General features: G+C 35.4%; 1 long non-coding RNA gene across 1 annotated transcript; it reads right to left on the reverse strand.

Annotated features, from left to right (window-relative positions):
- Nucleotides 1-10,970: 10,970 nt before the first annotated feature.
- On the reverse strand, nucleotides 10,971-21,605 carry LOC118766744. Its single transcript, XR_005002651.1, has 3 exons — nucleotides 21,487-21,605; nucleotides 14,065-14,067; nucleotides 10,971-11,007 (listed from the first exon to the last, which is right to left on the reverse strand). It is a non-coding gene; the product is annotated as an uncharacterized LOC118766744 (long non-coding RNA).
- Nucleotides 21,606-22,152: the final 547 nt, after the last annotated feature.

The raw sequence follows: 22,152 nt of genomic DNA on the forward strand, positions 1-22,152 counted from the left end.
CGTGATGGCTAAATTCTTAAAAAATTAAAAGCATATTAATTATACAATAAAACATTTACTTACAAATAATTCGAATATAATTCCTCCTCAACATCCTGTCTGTTTTCTAGGTAGAAATGGCTGTCGAAAACGAGATGTAACTTGCTTGAATTTATCCTCTTAATGAAAGATAATCATTATATGAACTTCGTATCGATTTATCACTATTAGCTGGCATTGTATTCCACAACTGGAGTGTTTGTATCTATTCAATACACTTTATAAAGATACTCCGGGTGAAAAGGTATTGACTTAACGATTGAGAGGGCATAAGATCACCAGATGATACATATAAATATATATGTGTGTGTATGTGTGTGTGCGTGCCGGTCTGTGTGAATGCATGTGCATGTACGTGTGTGTATGTGTGTGTGCTTTTGCATGTGTATGCGTATGCATGTTTATACTACTATACAAAAATACCAACAACTTTATCAAAAACAATTAAAGCAACCATTGATAAATTTCGTATCTAAAGACTTTGCCGTTTTTCATTCTTTTAAAAATTCCAATAATTCTTAAATGTGACATTTCCCGCTGTGAGTTGAAACTAAAGGGTCGCACTCATTTATAAAGTATATTTCCACTTGCGTTATTAAAACGATGACAGCTATTTCATGCCAACTTATATCATACACCATCAGCTATTTTAAGATCGTCAAAAAATGCGAGCTCCTTCAACAGGTAACAATAACAATCTCAGATAAAATATTTCTTTTTGCTTTGGACTTGGAAACTAAAGTCTTGAAATAATTCTCTCTTCTCATCTCTCGTGTAGTTTCCAAACAGTCATCCCTTTGTCACACACATAATGATAAGGAATATCAATATGCAACCGGCGTCTTGTATTTCTGTATCATTTACTAAGGACAAACCATGATGGTAGAGGCGTGTTACGACGGGCAGCTCTTCTCTCTCTCTAACGCTTCTTTCTCATTACTTTCTCCGTAAAAGAAAGATTCTTGCTGTTGCACTGGCAGCGAGTATAATAGCATGGGGTCTGTTATATATTTTCATCATGTACAACTTCAACGTCCATCTTTCATTTACTTATATTAAATTTAATGTTCTTGTAGCCTTTATAGAGTTACTCGAATATGTATTTCATTGACTTGGTAGTCGGACATATTTGCATATTTACATGCGCTTTGAAAGTACGACATTGGTCCTTTCTATTGAGGACTACACACCTATTATTAACTTTAGTAACTTGTATCGTCCCTCCTTGGCGTCACCTGTAGCATGGATAACCATTGTCGTTTGCTCATGTTTCTTCAAGATATTCGCTAGGAATCTTCTTTGACAGTGTCCGTTCACCATGCAACATCCTCTCAGGTGTCTTTCACTCTCAGGCCCATGTTTCATGCGTGTTGTTTTAGAATATCATGAAACAAATGCTCAGTTTCTACGACAGAAACTTCGCTGCTGCAAACAATCTGATCTATTTGCAACGAGTCATCTGCATGTAATATTATTTTATATCCTTGTGTTCGATATATAATTTAACAACTTCTCACTACTATTACTATTACCTGAGTCTCAACGCTCTCAATCACGGCTCACAGTGAACTGCTTGCCAACTTGAACTGCCAATCGATACACTCAATTAAGGACGTAATAATCTAATTTTTTCGAGTACATATTTTACGTGCTCTACGTGTTCATCCCTGGATTCGTTTTTTTAATGAGTATATTATCCAGGTATGGAGTCAAAAATTCACAGTCCGCTAATATTGCATCCAAAATCTCTTGAAAAATCGCTGGTGTGACTTTTAAGCCAAATTGTAACCTGTTGTATTTATACAGTCTTTCCTGTGTGTTAATTGTTATGTATTTAGAGCATTCATCGTATACTCTAATTTGTTGGTACGCGTCAGAGAGATCCAATTTAGAAAAAATCTTGCTACTGTTTAATTTAAAAAAAAAATTATTTTCAGTTCTACTAACGACTTATTGTGCTATGGGAAATAAAACCACTCACAGTCTTGGAGAAAAGATCTGTAAGAAGGTCCCATAAGCTAAATAATTCCATCCGGTCAGTTCCGATTAAATTTGTCGTATTATTTAACACAAAAACTTTGGCTTTTAAGGTTTTTTAACGAAACGTAGTGTCTCTTATAAATTCGCCCTTAAAATATAATTTTTTGCATGAAACACCACGGGCAATGTTTGAAGTTTCATTTAATCATGTATCTGTGTTAATTATCGAGATATCGCTGTCCGCATCCAAGCGTAACTTTACGTTTGTGTTATTACTTTTTACGTACAAAAATTTCCTTTGGAGCACTTTCGTATGTCTTGTCACCGATAACCGGTTGACGTTATTTTTCTGTTGAACCATTTACGACGTTTTGTTTTACAGTGTGATTTTTTATAACCTATTCGGCCACACTTGAAACATTTAATATTTTTAAACGGACAGTTACTTTTAAAACGTAGACCACATCACCCACAACATGTTTTCGGTCTTTATATATTTTTCTCTTTTTTCTTATCTGTTACCGGTAGATTCGCTTAAACATGAGATTAATCTTTTGCTTCAAGTTTATCTGCGTTGTGTCGTAGATTTATAATCCTCTGATATACTTCTGCTTTCTAACTTTTCAATATCTGGGAGCGTATATCTGCATCGTTGTTTGTAGAAAACCTTTGAACAAAAAACTAAACACTTGAACACGTCCGGGGTCAACCCATTCAATTTTAATTTCTCACACTCTCTGTTAAACTCTCCGACATAGGTGACGAAATCTTCAGCAGCGTTTCTGACCCAATTTAAACATTGCCAGCGAGTATTGAAGAGGAAACTTCTTTCATTGAAAATTTTCGATAAAATATTGCTTCGTCGAAACAAATATCACCAGGTTTCTTCGGCAGAAAACAATTACCATATTTCTCGTATTCGGCTAGAGATAGCATTCTTAAACGCATTTGTATTTTTTTTTATCGTCGCACCAACTTTTGTTTTCTTCTTTGAAGATTTCCTCGTATCTTCGAAAATATGCAGAGAAGATAATCCCTTCTGGATTGTAATTAAATTGTTCAATTGAGCTTGTTACGCTGTCTGGCGAGAACGAACCTGAAGTATTTTCGGAATTCTTCAATATTAGTTTCAGTAACTGTTAGTTTTGTTGTTGTTGCTGTTTGTTTGTTTGTTTGTTGAGCCAAGCGGTCTTTGTCCCAGAGTGGGAGAAGTCCGAAACGTGGTCCTTTGCTATTCGTAAGACCCGCAGAAGAGAAAGCAGGTCAACCCCTGACACAGAAATCATCGACAGATGGATGATTGTACATCCAGGCTCAGCGGTTGCGTAGGAAGTCGGGAATAAGAAACAGGAAGAAAGAGTGAGAGAAAGTTGGAGAGAAAGAGTACAAGCTTTAGGTATTTTCGCTCAATAAACACACACAACGCCCGGTCTGGGAATCGAAACCGCGATCCTCCGACAGCGAGCCTGCTGCCCTAACCACTGGGCCATTGCGCCTCCACTGTTGTTGCTGTTGTACTTGCTTCTGCTGCTGCAGTTGCTGCTGTAGTTTCTGCTTTAGTTTCTGTTGTTATCGCTGCTGCTGCTGTTGCAACTGCATCACAGAGGACAATAAGTCGTCCATGCTAAAACGATTATTTCTTTGGTTTCCTTAAAAAAAAAAATTCAAACGTCCAACGCAAGCTTCGAACAACTCATCGCTACTTTTATATCCTGGGGCAAATAAAGTATTTACACGATGCACTACTATTACTGTTACACGAGATTCAATGCACTCAATCACGGCTCACAGTGAACTGCTTGCCAACCCAAACTACCAATCGCTCACAGTTCTTTTGTTTTATAACAATGAGTCAACCCACCTTTAGTCACTTGGTAGGATGGTCGGAATCCTTCCACATCATATTACTAAGGTATGGCCACATGGCAATCGTTTCTTCCGATACTCAATGGTGAGCAAACGAGCAAACAACTCTATAGAAAATGTGTTTTATTTTAACGTCATTCAAAAGTTATATTTCTTTCAGTTTGAAACACTATGTTCCAAAATCTGTTCTGTTTGAGGGATTTTGTTCATGAAATAAGTTATCCTTAATTTCTTGTCAATTTGGATTAAATGTTATAAAATGAAAATATCAGGCGAGCCATGTTGCCTTACTAAAGCCATTGCCTCGTAATACCATTCTTGCATGTTTCTTGGAAATTCTTGGAATGAAGACGGATGAATAAGTGTATGTGTGTGTCCAGCCCGAAAACCAGTATTATGCGCAACCTTATTTAGATGATCATCTGAGCTTTTGTAAAGTTCCACGTTCAATATTTGTTGTTGTTTCTTGATAAAATCCAGGTTATTGGCTTCCACTTGTAAGCAGAAGTCTACCGCGCAATGCTGGAAGATCCCCCCCACCCTTGAATAATGGGATTGATCTACTCATGTTTGACTACTCTGCGGCAACAATGTGATGTTCCATCGATTGAGAATATTTCCTACCATTTATTCATTATTTACATTGGACGGATATGAGGCCACATCTTGTTTATTATTACCATAACGCTTCGGTTGATTTACTCTCCAGCCTTCCTCAGGTATTTTTGCTGGTGTTGTTGTTATTATTATTATTATAGTTATTATTATTATTATTATAGTTATTATTATTTATTATTATTATTATTATTATTATTATTATTATTATTATTATTATTATTATTATTATTATTATTATTATTACAATTATTGTCTTTGCACAGCTTCTCACGCTGGAAATCTATTACGGTGTTAGCTGTTCATTACCAGTGAACTAAGGTAACACCTCTTATTTTTCACTCACCATCCAGAGTATTCTAACAATTCCAAGTAGTGCTGTTTTATGCAAGTTCTCCTCCTTTATTGCCGCCTCTATTTGTTCCATGGACTTCTCAAGATTTTTACTCACTGTTCCCAGGACCCCGACAATTACTGGTACTACTACCACCATTTTCATCGAAAACAACTACTTAAGCTCCCTAGTTAACCTGTCATATCTATCGACATTTCTTTATTCTTTATTGCATAGTTTGTCAACAGGGCATGCCATATCTATTATTATTATTATTATTATTATTATTATTATTATTACAATTATTATTATTTTGCACAGCTTCTCACTCACGCTGGAAATCTATTACGGTGTTAGCTGTTCATTACCAGTGAACTAAGGTAACACCTCTTATTTTTCACTCACCATCCAGAGTATTCTAACAATTCCAAGTAGTGCTGTTTTATGCAAGTTCTCCTCCTTTATTGCCGCCTCTATTTGTTCCATGGACTTCTCAAGATTTTTACTCACTGTTCCCAGGACCCCGACAATTACTGGTACTACTACCACCATTTTCATCGAAAACAACTACTTAAGCTCCCTAGTTAACCTGTCATATCTATCGACATTTCTTTATTCTTTATTGCATAGTTTGTCAACAGGGCATGCCATATCTATTATTATTATTATTATTATTATTATTATTATTATTATTATTATTATTATTATTATACAGCCTGGAATTGAACTTGGAATCTTGAGGATAGTAGCCCGCGCCCTTAACCATTACGCTATATTCCCGTGGCTATATATATATATATGCCCGAGGACACATATCCTTCCTAATAATATAACCAATGTACAGAATTCCTCATCACTAAAATATGGAATAGTTCTACCATTTTTTGTTGCCATCCTGGTTCACGGAAAGGAGAAAAACAAAGTATGTCTTCGGGCTCAATTTCGACTTGAAAACGTTTAGATTAATCAGTGACACATCATTATTTTTGTGGATAAACTCGAAAATCTTTATTGAATGGAGCCTGTCCATGGGAATGTCTCGAAAATATAGAAATTTCATTGACAGCTGGTAATCTATGTCTTCTCCTGCCGGCACTGCAATCTCTGTTACAAGCAATATTTACGATCGTCAGAGGCCTTACTTCTTAGCGTGCATGTTCTTCCTCTTCGGTTTAACCAATAGCCACAATCTGCTTTCTGTGTAGCTTCCAGTTGTTCCTCACCGAAATCTGATCTCTGTTCTCTTTGTCTTTCTCTCCTTAATCTCCTTTTCTGTATCTCCTTTCCGGAGTCTCCTCGCTATTCTCCATTTCATTCCAGGCTGTATTACGTGACAATAATATACCAGCAATAGACATACACAGGGTTGACGCATATAAACAACCGGAAATGGTTGTAACACTTCTGTTGAGAAGATTATCGTCCACGTATTCACGTGTATGCCTGTGTGAATTTGTGTGCGGTCGCGCGCGCGCGCGCGTGTGTGTGTGGCGTGTATGTGTGCAACGTGTATGTATGTAACGATAAATGAAGTGGGGGTCAATTAGCGAAAGGGGAAGTATATAAAATAGAGTGAGGGGCAGAGAACGGTTTTTAAGGGCTGGAATTTGAGGTGCTTTGGTATGAGTATTACTGCAAACTTTTGTCGCGAAATTTGGGAGAAATATAATTCCAAACAAACAAAATTCAAAAGAGAATTCTAAATAAAATGGATGTGGACACACACACACACACACACACACATCTAATGACCGTGAGGAATATTATTCTTTTTTCTGTTGCTGTATCAGTCGGATAAATTCCTATTAAGCTGACGAGATTTTAGAACGTATACAGAAATCAATAGAAGATCCGAACGAAGGGACACTATAAGCAGTGTAGCAAAGGATGTTCAGCATTCTAACATATTGGTAATCAACGGTAAATGATGATATCAGCAATTTAAACAATTTCACGATCTCTTGCACACTCTCAGAAATTAACAAGGTTAATTACAAAGTAGAAATCTTACTAACATAGAACTGACGATAAGAATTTGAGAAGAATTATGAAAATACATTTGATATGATGATTACGTGGATCTCCGTTGATTTCGACGATGAATTCGATCCTCAGGACAACTTACTCATTGAATTAGTGTACAAGTCACAGAACATTCTCAGATAGAATCAGATTGAGACAATGCGACACGGTTTCACCTTTAAATTACAACTGTTACCAACTGGACAGGATTCTACACAGTTTCTCTGTAATTTCACTTACAAAGCTTTGGTCGACTTGAGATGATGGTAAAATGTACTAGCCGAAAATACTGTGTTTTAGGGTCACGCGATTTTGAGAGGAATTTCTAAGCTATCCAACCACGCTCTTTATCATATAACCAGTTCCAATTCAGTTCCAAACACTTGTGTTCTTAAAATGACAATATCCTTCTTGAATAATAGATTTAAGATTAAGAAAAAACAAGACAAAAATAAACCAAATGGTTGTATCAAAACTGCAAGTTTAAATGAGGAAACTTCTGTAAAGATGTCCGACTCGCGAAACCTAAAAGAAAGGAAAGGAAAATTCAAAAAAATCCGCCCCACCCCTAAGCTACTCCTCTTTCTCCTACAATCACCTCCAGCCCTCACATATTTTTGATAATCTCAAGTACAAGACAAAAGTCGAAACTAAACAATATTTAATAATTCCACACAGTAGTAGGAGCAAAGATGGCATCACGAGACGGTTACAATACCAGTGATTGTAGAAGCACTTGGGACGATAAAAAATGAACTGAAGATAATTTGAGAATGATCCCTGGACTACCATCCATGCAGGAAGTTCTTAAACTATATATGAAATGTATTTCTGTAATTATTAAACTGTACTTTTTATAGCAGTCAAAAGAACACGAAAATATATTTAATATACATGCCCGCTAATGTTCGTTAGCGTTCCAGAAAGTATATTTCTCTACGGCATTTATATAGCTGTAGTTAGGACTGCGTATAATGATAACACTTAAGTTATAAGTGACGGTCTTATCATTATATATCCCTACTTTAAAAGCTAAATAATTTTATCTATTTCCAAATAGGAAACATAATAAGTAGCGTTGCATTAACTGTAAACAAACTAACTAGAAAATATATGCTATAAAATATAACATAAGAGAAACTTGGTAGCCATACCGCTATACACGCACCCAGATGTAGCTGAATAATATACTGGCTGAAAATAACCAGCATGTTGTTAATTTGGGGTCCTAGTCTGTCTATGAGGAAGCTATCTTCATAGACAGACTAGGGGCCCTAGTATGTCAGACGACTGAGGTTGGTGTTGCGCTCAAAATTGACTGGATAGAATAAAATCCAAGCAGTCGATACGTGGGCGATAGCATCACTTCGGTATGGAGTGGGAATTATAAAATGGCAAAAGAGAGAAATGAAGAATACCAAGACCAGAAACATTTTGACAGCGCACAGAGCTTTCCACCCTAAAAGTGACACTTGTCCCGAAGAAAGTGTGGGAGTGGCTTGATCAGGTACTAGGACTGTATCGAAGCAGAAAAAAAAAACAGCCTAGGGTGGAATATACAAAATGTTGTGAAACCATTCTTGAAACACAGGAAAGATGGCATCATCGACACTGAAAATTGTGTAACTAAAGAGAACTTAAAGCAAAAAAATGAACGAAAAAAGAAAAAGCATCGAAGGTAAAGAAAATGTACGGTCATTTTGCAAGAGATGTGAACGCCAAGACATATAAGAGAGGACCGGTGGTTATGAATGAGGAGGAGTGACCTGAAGATAGAGACAGAAGCACTAATATGCCCAAAATTGACACAACGCTTATACAAAAGATGCCATGACGATGTGGCACGAATAACCCATTAGGAGTTCTGTGGAAATCACGGCCTACAAAGAGCAAAGACGTTGAGCAAACGCCTGAAGGAGTCATCGAAAATGAGAATTGCAAAATCCTGTCAGATGCAATGATCCATGGAAATCACCTGACCAGATATCAGAAACCAGACATCGTTATGGTGAATTTTTATATGGAAGAACATGTATAAAAATGGGAACAGCATGCCCGGGTGACAACAGGATCAAGGTGAAGACCATTTGAAGTGAGAAATACGAAGGTTGGGGCCAATGAAGAGAGGAGAATTGATAGCAATTATAATTGGTGCACTTGGAAATATCAACACTGAACTGCCAACATGGCTGAAAAAGACTGCTGCAAGTGTGAATATAGAACACCTACAAAAATCAGCATTGCTTAGGACTGATATCTTCCACAGAGCCGACATTTTTCATCACAGCATGGAGGTTTGGGGCTATCTTTATCCCTCTTGTTCATCGAGTATTTAGTAGTTAACTCTTCGCATGAGTGTGTGCGTGTACATGTATTATGTATGTATGCATGCATGCATCTATATATGTATGAATGCAAGTATGTATGTATGTATGTATGTATGTATCTACGTATGTATGTATGCATGCATGCATCCGTGAATGTATGTATGTATGCATCTGTTTATCTATGTATGTATGTATGTATGTATGTATGTATGTATCTATCTATCTATCTATCTATCTATCTATCTATCTATCTATCTATCTATCTATCTGTCTGTCTGTCTGTCTGTCTCTCTGTCAATCTGTCTGTCAGTCAGCCTATCTATCTACCTAGCTATCTAACTGTCTATCTGTCTGTCTATCTATCTATCTATCTATCTATCTATCTATCTATCTATATATCTATCTATATATCTATCTATCTATCTAATTTGGTATTGAGTCCGTACCTTTATATGACGTTGGACTTAACCAATGATAGAGCCAAGTAAATCAAAGTCCTGACCTCAATATAACAGACTAACACATTTTTGAAGGTGGTGCCTTAGTCTTGTCCAACTGACTGTGTATAATTCCAACAAAATAAATAAATAAAAACAAGAAAATGACGCCCTTACCTCTGTTTATTTCGGTGTAAGTCCAATCCTTGTAAAAACGCAATTCAGCAGTTCTATGATCTTCGAAGCAGACATTTCGTGTAACTGATGTCAGTAAAGTAACTCAAGCTATCAAAGGTACTCGAAGGTATACTAGCTTTGTCAATAAAATCTAAAGGACATCTTCCTGTAAGAAGAAGAAAATAGATAAATCAATGTTGTCTTTTGTAGTTTTTCGTAATGGTGTGGAACTGTTTCACGTTGTATAGTTTTATTATTTATGAATAATGAGAAATAATAAATAGATAAATTTTTTACTCTTTAATAGACATGAATATTGTGATAATATTGTGGTGCTAAAAGAGAGGATAATAATAATAATAATAATAATAATAATAATAATAATAATAATAATAATAATGATAGTAATAAGATTTAACCACTAATTTTCATATAGAGGGCCTCTTTTATCATCATTAGCAACAGTAGCAGCCCCAGTAGTTGTAGCAGCAGCAATAAATCTTTTATTCGTATTTTATTTTATTTTATTTATTTATTTTTTTAATGAATACTTAATAATTTAACTTTACTTGAAAAGAAAATTTTTAACAGTACACCGAATCGCTTGTCCAATGGTTATAAAGGAAGCTGCCAGCCTGATGGCAAAAAAATTTCAAATGGCAGAATATCTTCCCCGAATTTGAACCTGGAAGGTCACTTAAACGGGATTTGTCCCAAATTAAGCCCCTAAAGTTCACCACCACAACGACCAGAAAATCAAAAAAGTAAAAGAACTAAATGGAACCGGGAAGAATATAAAGAAGTAACATATGCTTATTACTTTGCATTAAGCAGGCCAACCGAAGAAAAACACACCGCAAACTCCTACAGAATTTGGAAGAGCCGGAATCCAGCTAGCAGACCAAACCTGGATGAAAACAGATTAGCAAATGTTAGAAGAGATATCTTCAGAAATGCCAGACTCACAGATGCAGAATTAACCTCTATTAAAAACGTGGTAGAGAATGACTTAAATGTAAGTCAGGAAAGAAATAACGAAGCTGAGAAGAGGCATGTTGGGCCACAAGCATTGACTGAAAGGCGACCATCTGCCGAAACGACTCAAGATCCTGAAGAAGAAGGAAAATATAATGACCCTAGAAAAACAGCCCGGAAAATGATGTCGAAACAGAATTTGAAGACCACATATTTGTTGAACAACACAGAAAATCTATCATTGAAATGAAGCAAGAAGTTCTGAATGAGCTTGCAGTTGTAGGCCATGCAACTATGAATGATAGGGAACCACTCCATAAACTCTCAAATGCACACCAACATAAAACACAAATAAAAATTGGCAACTGCGTTACACAAGAAATCATACAACAACTAAAACCCGATCTTAATAAATTCAATGAAATTATTTACTCTGTCGCTAAGGTAATCGAAAGACGTTGTTTAATACCCCAAAAGCCAATAATACCAAATTCGAAAAGAAAATCAAACTGGAGGAGTAGAATTGAAACTGAAATTGAATCATTGCGAAGGGAGATATCAATATTAACTGAGCTAATCTCTGTAAATGATGTAAGATCAAGAAAAGGCAGGAAGATTGTGAGAAAATATGGACACTCAACAAGAGAAGAACTAATGTCAGCGAAAGAAACACTTAAACAAAAAGTTCAAGCAAAAGCTCAGAGAATACGCAGATTTGAGAAAAGAATCAAATTCTACAAACAAAATATGTTCAAATCCAATGCCAAATCATTTTACAGGGAAATAAGGAACGAAAAAGTAACCATTGAAAATTCACCCCTAATGGAAGAAATTGAAAACCTTTGGAAGGGGATCTGGAGTGATGAGAAACCATACAATGAAAATGCAGAGTGGATCAAACGCACCCAAGATGCCTAAAAAAATCTACAAGAACAGGTATGGGAAGACATCTCAATCGCCGACATAAGGAGGGCACTAACGAAGGCTCATAAGTGGAAATCCCCTGGTATTGATAGACTACCAAATTTCTGGCTCTCATCACTCTCGTCCGCACACAAAATGTTAGTAATACTATTTAATAGTATCATGAAAGACCCGGAAAAAACACCACATTGGATGGTAAATGGTATTACTTACCTCCTCCCCCAAAATAACAAAACGAAAGACCCAAAAAACCACCGGCCTATAACATGTTTATCTACTACCTGTAAGATTTTGACATCTATTCTAGTAGAGAAAACATATACGTTTATGGTAGAGAATAACCTCTTTCCCACTGAACAAAAAGGATGCCGAGGAGGCTCATACGGATGCAAAGATCAGCTCCTAATTAATCGCATGATACTTGAGAACTGCCATAACAAGCGCAGAAATCTCAGCTCTTCATGGATTGATTATAAAAAAGCCTTTGACAATACCACATTCGTGGATTCTGAAATCACTGAACATTTTCAAAATTTCTCCTGTGATTTCAGATATTTTAAAGTATAATATGTCACTATGGAACACGAAGCTCCAATTATATCATTCTAATGGAGTATTGCACTCAAACAACATTAGCATCAACTGCGGAATTTTCCAAGGTGACTCACTTTCACCACTAATTTTCTGCATAGCACTAATACCACTCTCAAGTGAACTGAATAGAACAGGATATGGCTACAAAATTGACAACAGGAAAAAAAGCCATCTATTTTATATGGATGACTTAAAGCTATATGGCAAAGATGATGAAGAGCTTGAAGGATTATTACAATACTGTGAAAGGATTCAGTGATGATATCGGAATGGAGTTCGGCCTTGAAAAGTGTGCCAAAGCCAGTTTTAAGAAAGGGAAATTGGTAAAGTCTAGTTCAATTGAATTAGATGTCGAAATAGTAATAAAGGAACTTGAGCAGGAACAAATCTATAAATACCTAGGAATAAATGAAGGCTCTAGTATCCAGCATACAAGCATGAAAGAGAAGGTTAGGAAAGAATGTTATAGAAGAGTTCGAGCAGTCCTGAAGTCTGAGCTGAATGCATATAATTAGGTGTTAGCCATAAATTCCTTAGCAGTACCAGTTGTTCTTTATAGTTTCCATATGCTTAACTGGAATACCAGTGAAATAATGAAAATTGACAGAAAAATCTGCAAGCTACTGACTTGCAATAAGATGCACCAATAAGATCGCCTTTACCTTCCCAGAGCTCAGGGAGGTCGAGGTTTGATCCAGCTTGAACTTACATACAAAACCACCACAATCGGACTGGCCAAATACCTCGAAGCAACCAACGATTGGATGCTAAAACTTGTTGAAAAAACATGAAAGACCAAAAAAACATCACTCTATTCTCAAAGAGAGCAAAAAATTCACTGCTGATCTCTTAGATACCCATCAGATTGAGCAGGCTGAAGTGATGATATCGGGATGGATAGTGCAACATAAGGCTTGGGTTTCGTTCTTTCTCATGAAAATCTGCCACATCATCTTCCGTAGCCATTCTCTCATTGCCAGTTCTTTGCTGACCAACTCTCCATTGCTATCGTACCTAGTTGCTTGTCGCTGCTGAATTTGTGGCAGCGTCGTGTTTTCCCTGGAGTCCTGTTTCTTCAGCCGATCAGTATTTGTCCGTGTTTCTGTTTCTTGTGGTGTTTCCATTGCACGGCTTTTCTTTGTTCTCAATTGGTACACATTTTTCCGTGCACAGGTTTCTTGCATTCTCCTTCGCTTTATTTCGAGACACTGCGACAACCATACCGTAGACTTTTTTGAAATTTCCAAAAGACCATCCTTATGATATTTTTATCAGTGAATTGCAGTGTGACACTTTTTATCAAAAAGATGAGCAAAATAGGAATTTTAACTGAAAACTATTTAAAAACTTATTGAAGTTCTTAAATACTTATAATTGAAAAAAAATCCTTTTTAATGGGGCTATAAAAATTGTTTTAGTTTTTGCTAACAGTTTTTATTTGAGTTAAGTTTTTAATTATAGAGTAGCTAATAAAAGCTATTATTTTCAGTTTTTATAAATCTAAGTATTTTAAAATTTTAATTTCAGCTGCAATATTTTAAATACAAATATGCTTGTCCCGCGCTTTTCCCAGCTGTAAAAAACTTGTTCTGTACTTTTTCATCAACATTATATCGATTCCGTCATTGATTTTACTGCTTCTCAAGCAGACATTTAATTATTTGAAACCATATTCTGTATTCACAGTTTTTATTTCTGAGTGTAGCCTGTATGAACATGTTTGTATTCATTTGTTATCTGCTAAACCTTATTCAACTGGTTTTTGTCACTGAACCATCTGACAAACTCCTCTGTTACTACGGTGTTTGAAACACTTTCACTTTCACTTTCCGATATACAAATACGTGTCCTTGAGTCAACGCTGGAAATCCTTAGACTTAAAACGAATATAAAAATAAATCTATTGGCTTATGTCGTGTTAACATGCAAATTGGAAGGGATTTTCCTTCTCTTCTAACGATCGTATTTCAGTTTAATGATTTCGAGGGAAAGATGTTCGATATAAGTCGACGATTGGAAGAATCAATAAAACGTGACAAAATTGCATCCGGTATTTAGTCGCGAAGCTTACCATCCTAAGTTCTTTTCGCACTCAAATTAGATTCACCTTTCATTCTTCCTCCAAGTCAGTTTAGTATTCCTTCAAAGAACCCTAAATATGAATGGAATTATTATACATACATACATACATACATACATACATACATACATACATACATATTTATGCAAGATATGTAACACACCGCCTAAATAGCAATTAGCAGAAATTAGGCTTCTCAAAACCAGAAAGGAGAAAGCTAATGGAGAGACAACAGATCCAGTTCATCACTGGAACTGTAAAAATCTGTAAAACTGGCCAGAAATTTATCATTTAAACATATATGAGCATGTATAGATATGCAGCTATATGCATGAGAATACATACATAAAATATACAAATCTGCACACACATACACAAACATATACAAACATACATACATACGAATACATACATATATACTCGCATGCATACATACAGACGGACATACATACACATACATACCTAAATACATGTATGCGCATATATACATACATACATATATATATATATATATATATATATATATATACATACACATACAAACATAAATGCATACATATTTATATTGAAAATGCGAGCAAGAGAAATAATATTCTTAAGATTATAAACCTGGAAAATTACAGGAAAAGTTATTAGACATGAAAATATTTGGATTTAGAAAATATTAGCTTTTATTAAAACTAAAAATTTCATTACAGGTTATTACTTCTATTTGTGTGTGCGTGTTACTTATATGAAAAATTAAAAATAACTCAAAATATTTTTTGCACTTTAAAACATATTCATTTTTTAAATTATTAATTAATAATTAGAATGTTGAAAATAGTAGAATATAATTAGTACAATAAATAGAACAATACAAAATTAGTTATATATTGCTGTAAAATCTACCTATAACTACAAATCCACAGTAAAATTTGCTGGAGTTATTGCCTGAGTTATTGCCAAGTCTTCCCATTTTTAGTCTTGATGCCTATTTTTCACATGAGGAATTTGCCTACCATGTATACTATTTTATTTTGTATAAAGCTTTAGTTATATACTCTCTCTTTACTCTTTTACTTGTTTCAGTCATTTTGACTGCAGCCATGCTGGAGCACTGCCTTTAGTCGAGCAAATCGACCCCGGGACTTATTCTTTGTAAGCCCAGTACTTATTCTATCGGTATATTTTGCCGAATCGCTAAGTGACGGGGACGTAAACACACCAGCATCGGTTGTCAAGCAATGCTAGGAGGACAAACACAGACACAAAAACACACACACACGTACATATATATATATACATATATACGACAGGCTTCTTTCAGTTTCCGTCTACCAAATCCACTCACAAGGCATTGGTCGGCCCGGGGCTATAGCAGAAGACACTTGCCCAAGATGCCACGCAGTGGGACTGAACCCGGAACCATGTGATTCGTAAGCTAGCTACTTACCACACAGCCACTCCTGCGCCTATTGGGACTTCTGTTTCTCTGTATTCATGTGTATCAATATTTTAACAAAATGATAGTACCTTTTTTTTTATCAAAATCAAATAAATTTTAATATTCACATTTTATCCTTAGCTGCAATATTTTAAGTAATTTTTTTATGCATTTTACCATATATAATAAGTTGTCTTGAACTTTTCCAAGTGTAATAACTTGTCCTGTAATTTTTCAAGTTTATAATCTTAAGGATATTGAAAAATAGAGATAAAGAAATAATTGTATTCTCAAACGTAGGATAATGCTAACAACATAGCATTAGTAGGATAAACTATCCATATTTTGTAGAAAAATCTGTTGGCGACCAGCCATGAGACTCGAACTTACATACCTATGACTACGCGGTAAGGGCTTTACCATTAAGCTAAACTGCCGAGCGACAAGTTCTTCTCCAATTTTCGGATATTTACTTCTAGCTTTATAAGACGCTATCATACAGATGAAGAAATAATCTTATTCTCAAACGCATGGTGATGCTAATAATATAGCATGAACTGGAGAAATTAGCCATATTCTGTTTCTTGACTTTCAACTTATTTTGTATAATACGTACGATAGCGTCTTTTAAAGCTAGATTTATACATCCTAAAATTGCAAAATAATTCGTCGCTGGGCAGTTTAACTTAATGGTAATCGCAGGGATGTGAGTTCGAGTCTCATGGCTGGCCAACGACAGATTTTTCTAAAGAAATATGGATAGTTTATCCTATTCGTGCTATGTTATTAGCATTAACCTGCGTTTGAGAATAAAATTATTTCCGTATCTTTCAGTTCCTCTCATCGCTTCTAAACCAAACATTGTTGACTTTCAATGTATTTTGAATTTAAATTAAGAATATTATTTCTCTTGCTCACATATTTTGCATGTAATCCATGTTTTTTGAAGGCTATGCTGCTATTACGCTAATTAATAACGTGTCAATTAGTGGTGTCGTTTATAATGTTTTTCCTTACCTCAGCGACGCCGGTAACATATATCATAAGTCTCCTTATAGAACCATATTCATAAAAATGTATAGATCTATACTATCACACTCAAGTTTAAGGAACAAACATACATAACATTTTTTGTAGAAAAAAGAAATTTCAATGCATAAAATCGATTTCATGAAATCCCTCGAACTGATAAAAACAAATGAATAAAGTAAAATAAAATTTAATTAAACGAACGTGAATAAACAGGGGATACTGATAATGAATAATGCAGTTACCATACACACACTTACAAAACATAGACACACACACAGGGATATACACATGCGCAAATAAAGACACATACAACAGGAATACAAAATAGCAGATCGTTAGGAAGGAGAGACACAAAAAAGAAAAGAAGAAAGCAAAGGATCACTGATGAGGTGACAGAAGTGTGACGAAAGAACTCTGGCCGAAATACGATTAATATGAAATAAAGCTGAAGTAAGCGAGCACCAAATATATAGTGCACGTATTTTCATTGGCTAAACTGACAATATGACATCCCCAAATACAACATCTGTTTCAACAAACGAATTCACATCAAGAACCTTGCAAAACAATTATATACATACATACATACATACATACATACATACATACATACATACATACATACATACATACATACATACACACACACACACATATATATACACACACACACACACACACACATATATATATATATATATATATATATATATATATATATATATATGTGTGCGTGTGTCTGTTTATCCCTCATCGTTATGTGACAAGCAGTATTGGCATATTTATATCCCTGTAACATAGCAGTCCGACAGTAAGGAACCGATACAATAAGTACCAGGCTTATAAAACAATAAGAACTGGGGCCGATTCATTCGACTAAAGCTCTCTAAGGTGGTGCCCCAGCATGGACCACACTTTAATGAATGAAACAAGTAAATGATAAAAAGAAGAAATAATTTCCAAAGAAATTCCTTATTTTTGCGGTTTTCTTACAGGATTCCAACAATTTTATCATTTTGGAAATGATTGTGAAATTTCTTCGTGTAGCGCTAGTTTTCTACAGAATCATTTTATAGAGAAAACATCGTATTTATACACAATCACTAAATATTATTATGGAACACATTAAAACTGCCATTGAGTTTGATTTTAAAAGAAAACTGGAAATGTGTGGAGAGAAATGTAAGAATATTCAGCTTACCAAAAATTGTGGACAACCTGCGAAATAGTTTGAGCATTTTGAAACGTTGAAAGTCTTGAAACTGCAGAGCGAACCGTTGAGTGTCGAGTGCCTGAGAGGAAATTGTAAAAATATATTTTCTCGACATCGCCGTCTGTTTTATATTGGTCTGAAGGATATTTGTATTGCGTCATTGGTGGGGAGGAGGGCCTCATCATCATCATCATCATCATCGTCATCATCATCATCATCATCATCATTAGTTGTAGTGGTAGTTATAGTAGTAGGAACAGCTGCAGCAGTATCCTAACTACTATGAAGACGATGGTGATTCACACAGGTACGAAGATGATGATGGTGATTATGGTGGTGGTGGTGATGATGATGGTGATGATGATGGGGATGAGGACAAGGATAAGGCCAGTGGGGTGGGGGTGGATTACCGCATAATCAATAAAACAAAACAACGGAAGCAGATATAAAAGGTCCCTGAATAAGGTTTGTTTAAGAATGATGAATAAAACACACATCTTTCAAGAGGTGCCCATATTGTCAGCCATTAAATGACATGCTCAACTGTTTAAGATCAAACAACCGACAAGCAAATCTGTGATATTGAGCAGAATATTTGCTGTAGCCCATCTTTTTATACCTGGACAAAACAATGTACAAGATGACACTTCCAGTCAGTTACGATCAGAAGCCATGAGATTATTATTGCTTATTATTGTTAATTTTTTGTTTCTTTCTTTGAAGGTTGATAAAATAATACCCAAGTGTTCTATTGGTACTCGGGTAAATTTAATAATCTTATAAATCATCCAAAGTGTGAATGGATTTCTAAGAGAAGACTAAAAAGGAAAAACGTTAGCAATAAAAATAAATTAACAAAAGAAATAACTGAATTAAATTGATTTTATTTATGAAGAAATACACATTTTATCTTATATAATTATTATTAGCAAACGTGATCCGTTGAAGTCTTGCTCACATTTCATTGAGAAGTAAATAATTTTGGGGTGAATTCCATTAAAGGTCAACAAGTTTCTTTAGTAAACACTTAGTGTCAGTATATGAAAAGGCGGTACATGTAGAAGATATCATACATAAACGTGAACAATCCAGAACCGAGTGAGCATCCATTTGGGCCTTGGTAATAAGGTTGTGATATGGATTTTGTTTGAAGGAAAATGTTGAATAAGTTGTCAAATCCTTAATATCTTTTTCTGCAGTAGAAAAAAAAGCAAGAGAAAACACAAGAAATATAACAACATAAATGAATCTGTTTCACTTCGTTGGAAGGTACAAGGGAAACGAATGGATATGGTCTATTGATTCGATAGATCGATTTTATTAATGTTCCGTTTGGACATCTTTAGAGTAGTGCGAGTATGGAGTGAGATCCTGAATGTTGTATAATCTAGAAATGAAAGATTGGGGATAATAATTGATGCAGGATGTGATCTGGTTGGTGTAATAGCATGTATGACGGGAGAAGGAGAAGTGGCATGTGGCTGGGTATCTCGGGGAGAGGAATTATAAATTTACTGCTAATATATTTAACTAAGAATTAGGACTGTAAGTAGAAGAAATAATGCGATGAAGAAGAGAGCGACATTAATTTCTCTTATTTTTTCGACAAGAACTGGAGACAGAAGATCAATGAATTAAAGATGAGAAACAAGAAAAAGAAAAAAAAAGCACACAAAAAAATAAGCAAAAATAGGTCTTACTGTCAACGAAATAATAAGAGTCGAAAACTCTTATACCACATCCCACAGAGTTAATCTTGTCCAGTGTATTTGACTGTTTGAAATCATTCCAAAGTTCTGAAATGGAATCAAAATAGTTTCTTATTCTTCTGATGGTCTTAATATCTTTCGTGATTTCTTTAATATTAATCAAGAAATCCTAATCTCTTTAATGCAATCGACTTCCCTATTTATATAAGACAATTTTATATAAGAAATCATTACTTCTTTAATATATGTTGAGTTTTATTTACTATCCTTTATTTCTAGTAATAACTCAAGGCCCCAGGTATGAAGGGACTGACGTTTATAAAGATTCTAGCTTCTTTCGAAATGTACTTCAAACATGTCTTTGTATGTATAACGGTATAATTGTAACGGGAAAGGCGTAACAGGCACGATGTAGCAAGTTGCTTGTAACACGTAGAGATGTGACAAGTTGGCGAAAGACTGTGCATTGCTTAGATAATATTTCTGGATGCACTGCAAAGAACTGCTGTAGATTTTACTTACGCGGTTCTGCAACTGCGACGAGTGGGAAGTAAACACAAAATTTAGTTAGTTTTGATGGATAATCTATTACCATGGCAGTTGTTAATAGTGATCCCTAACTTGAGGGGGATAAATGGGGCGAAGCTCCCGAGAAGGTGTCATAGTTAACTGTTTGGAAGTTGCAGAGGAAAGAGAATATTTTTCTCTTGGTATCTCGAATTTATTGCAGTACTAAAGTCAAGTTAGACCATTGACAATAGACCGGATTGGGTTAACAAGATTAAACCCTGTCTCATCTAAAATGGTGGCGATTTAAATAGGTAAAACGAATGAATTCTAAACATAAACGGCGAGAACAATATAAACAAGCGTGAAGATCGAGGTTTCGATTCTTGGTAAGGAGTCCGGTGTATATGTCTTACAAATATAATTAGTCCGCATTGGAGTAGGAAAAATGATTTTTTTTCTGGAACAGTTCAGAGAAGCCTGTAGAATAGATCGGAATTAATTTTAATATGTTATCTGCAATGCTAAAGCGGCGGACTGACCGAATCGTTAGCATGCCGGACGAAATGCTTAGCAGCATTTCGACCGTCTTTACGTTCCGAGTTCAAATACCGTCGAGGTCGACTTTGTCTTTCATCCATTCGGGGCCGATAAACCAGGTAGCAGTTGGATACTGAGGCCGATGTAATCTGTTAACACCACCCCTGAAATTGCTGGCCTTGTGCCAAAGTTTGAAACCAATGCATTGCATGCAATGTATATCAGAGAAAAAAACCCAGAGGATTCATTTTCATGATTTTTATTTAAAGAAGGGGGTGGAGGGGTGAGAGAGCGTGTAGATTGTGTTATTATGTCTATGTTAATTTTCTTTTTTAAAACTTAATCAAATGAGAAGAATTAACAACCATGAAAGATTGCAGGACTTTCGATAAGAGGAAGAAAATATGTCACACTGGTTACCATTAATGGCACGTGAGATTTCCTTCTAACTTCCTTTTGGACTGGAAGTTTGTGGCTTCAGCGGATTCTCGAGTTCTTGTGCTTGCTGGTGCATCAGCCGCAAACAATGCATGTGTATATGTGAGAGCTATGTGTGTGTGTGCGGTATGTGTGTGTATGCTGTGTGTGCGTGGATTAAATCTTCCATGCTGAATCCCTTCTGTTGCATCACCTAACAAACAAAGAAATTTTGGAAGGGAATTTGCAGTAAGAAGCAGCGTATCTATCACTGAAATGAAGCAGGAAATTCTGAATGAGCTTGCAGTTATAGGGCATACAAATATGAATGATAGAGAACCACTTCATAAACTCTCAAATGCACACCAACATAAAACACAGATAAAAATTGGCAACTGCGTTACACAAGAAATCATACAACAAATAAACCCAAGCTTAATAATAAGTTAAATGAAATTATTTACACTGTTGCTAAGGTAATCGAAAGACTCTGTTTAACACCCCAAAAGCCAACAATACCAAATTGGAAAAGAAAATCAAACAGGAGGAGTAGAATTGAAACTGAAATTGAATCATTGCGAAGGGAGATATCAATATTAACTGAGATAATCTTTGGAAATGATGTAAGATCAAGAAAAGGCAGGAAGATTTTGAGAAAATATGGACACTCAACAAGAGAAGGTCAGCGAAAGAAACACTTAAACAAAAAGTTCAAGCAAAAGCTCAGAGAATACGCAGATTTGAGAAAAGAATCAAATACTACAAGCAAAATATAATGTTAAAATCCAATGTCAAATCATTTTACAGGGAATTAAGGAACGAAAAAGTAACCATTGAAAATCCACCCCTAATAGAAGAAGTTGAAAACTTTTGGAAAGGGATCTGGAGTGATGAGAAACCATGCAATGAAAATGCAGAGTGGATCAAACGCACCCAAG

The sequence above is a fragment of the Octopus sinensis genome, linkage group LG17, assembly GCF_006345805.1.
Source record: "Octopus sinensis linkage group LG17, ASM634580v1, whole genome shotgun sequence".
Lineage (NCBI taxonomy): Eukaryota > Metazoa > Mollusca > Cephalopoda > Octopoda > Octopodidae > Octopus > Octopus sinensis.